This window comes from Lycium ferocissimum, unplaced genomic scaffold, assembly GCF_029784015.1.
Source record: "Lycium ferocissimum isolate CSIRO_LF1 unplaced genomic scaffold, AGI_CSIRO_Lferr_CH_V1 ctg19659, whole genome shotgun sequence".
NCBI classification, from domain to species: domain Eukaryota; kingdom Viridiplantae; phylum Streptophyta; class Magnoliopsida; order Solanales; family Solanaceae; genus Lycium; species Lycium ferocissimum.
In genome coordinates this window covers 9,853-12,232 of record NW_026718564.1, presented here as the reverse complement: position 1 = coordinate 12,232, position 2,380 = coordinate 9,853, and the positions used below count along the sequence as shown (strand labels likewise).

The 2,380-nt window shown below is 39.5% G+C and overlaps 1 non-coding gene across 1 annotated transcript; it reads right to left on the bottom strand.

Moving 5' to 3' along the window:
* Positions 1-736: 736 nt before the first annotated feature.
* Positions 737-840, bottom strand: LOC132042993 (small nucleolar RNA R71). The gene has a single exon (XR_009411637.1). It is a non-coding gene; the product is annotated as a small nucleolar RNA R71 (small nucleolar RNA).
* Between the last annotated feature and the right edge of the window lie 1,540 nt (positions 841-2,380).

Sequence of the window (2,380 nt, the reverse complement as noted above, 5' to 3'; positions counted from 1 at the left end):
TCAATCCTATATTAATTGGCGACCATGTACACTTGCGTGTGCGTTTGGGAGCAACAAGTTTTTGCTGCCATTGCCGGAGACTTATAAATTTTGATTGCTTTTCTAGTTTGCGTTTTACTCTTCTATTCAAGTGTTACTTTTTGTTTCTTTGGTTTGTTGGTGCATCTTAGGCAACCTATCTCATTTATGCCAAGTAATCGAAGTCAAGGAAAACCTTTGGCTATCTTTGATCCAGAAAGTGAAAGAACTTTACACAAGCAGAAAAAACTAGCAAGAAATTAGCGTGTCCTCGATCTAATTGAGAACAACAAAGTTGAGGATAGGGAAATTGAAGAAGTTGAGGAGATGGCACAACAAGACAGGGTTCCTGTGTTGAATTTCGCTATGCCCAGCCTAGAGAATGTTGGGAAGGCTATTGTTAAGCCTCAAATCACAGGAAATTATAAGGCGAAAGAAGGAACATTGCGGGCTGGTGCGGCTGGTGCAAAACATGTGCAAGTATATGGGTAAGCCTCGTGAAGACCCACACATGCACTTGATGATGTTCGTCGAGCAGAGAGAAAATTTTTACTATCAGAATGTTCTCGACGAATATGTGAAGTTACCATCATTTCTTATCTCGCTGATCGATGAAGAAAGAGAACGGTTGTAGAATGAGCCTGCTGGGTCCATCACTTCTTGGCAGATTTTATTGATCAAATTCATCGACAAACTCTTCTCATCTAGGAAAACGAAGGGGTTGAGAGGAAAGATTGCTAACTTTACTCAGAAAGATTATGAGAGACTTCCACAAGCGTGGGAAAGGGAAAAGGGCTATTTGAGAGACTGTCCACATCACATGCAACCTAAAGAGATTATCCATCACTATTTGATCGAACGGCTAAGGCAAGATTAGAGGGCATTGATATTTGGCACAAATATCGTGTTTTGCGTCATTTTACATCCTACTCTTATGACTTTTATCGCTTAATTCGTGACGCAATCGTCGTATTTGAACTTATGTCGTCGTATTCCATGTGCATAGGTATGAAGATGACAAATGATGGAAAACGGTGCTTAAAGTGAGGGATTTGGAAGCATAAGACGAGTAGACAAGGTGACGAGTTGAAGATCGATGAACAAAAAGGGAAAGAAACTGAACTAAAGGCCCGCTTTTCAGCCGCATCGCGTGAAGAAAGCGGACACACAACCAGGCATCAGAGACACGCGATCCTTCCGCATCGCGGAAGGAAAGCTTGAACCCTCAGAACATTGCGCGATCCTTCCGCGATGCGGAAGGAAAGCGGAACTCTGCGCGGTTCTCCCGATTCGACTAGGATTTGGTTTCCTTATTTTTTATTTTTACCCTAGGCTATATATAGACGTTTTATTTTGCTGAGAACGTGTGCTGGGAATTATTCAAGGATTTGTAAGCCACCGTTCTCTTTTTCTCTCTAGGTTTCTTTTATTTTTCATCTTTTTCAACCCTAGATTATTCATGAATTCTTTTGTCTATGAACGAATCATGAGTAGCTAAACTTCTTACTTCTAGGGTTGTGGCGAAAGACTTGAAAGTTGATTTGATGACAATTATTATCTATTGATTTCCCATATTTTGGGTTGCTTATTTATTCTTGGTCTTAATTGTTTGATTATCTGGCCAATAGTTAGACACTATCTGTGGTGCGCGAATTGAACTTGAGAAAGGGAATTCACGTACGTAATAAGAATAAATAGAGTTTGTTCGATTTAATCGATTCGCCATCGAGGATAGAGATATACCCTTTAGCCCCACTTAGTTGAATACGGAGAAATAAATGCGTTCTTGTTACCTCTAATGACCATAGAGATATAGGCGTTACAGTAACATCTACAGGCTTGTGAGTAGTTCGAGAGAATATCATAAAGCATAATTAACCCGTCAACTAGTAACCCGAAATAAGATAGGTGAAATTGTACGAAGATCAACCGGATTGTCGAAAGCCATGACCTCAGATCTTTCTCTCATCCGATAATTCTTACAATCTTTGTCAAGATATTCCCGATTCAACAAACACCCATCACAAATTGTTTACCTTTCGGTTTAGTTTAGTTCAACAAACATCTTGATTTTCACTTTCTTGAATAGTTTCATCCGAATTTGAATTAGTTTAACAGTAGAATCTAAGTCTCTGTGGGATCGATATCTGGACTTAACAGTCTATATTACTTGTACGACCACGTATACTTGCGTGTGCGTTTGGGAGCAACAAGTTTTTGGCGTCGTTGCCAGGGACTTAGAAAAATTTACTGTTTTTCTAATTTGAGTTTATTTTTCTATTCAAGTCTTTACTTTTTCGTTGTTCTACTTGTGTCACTTCAAAGCTTCTCGGTTTATGCCAAGCACTCGAAGTTCAGGAAT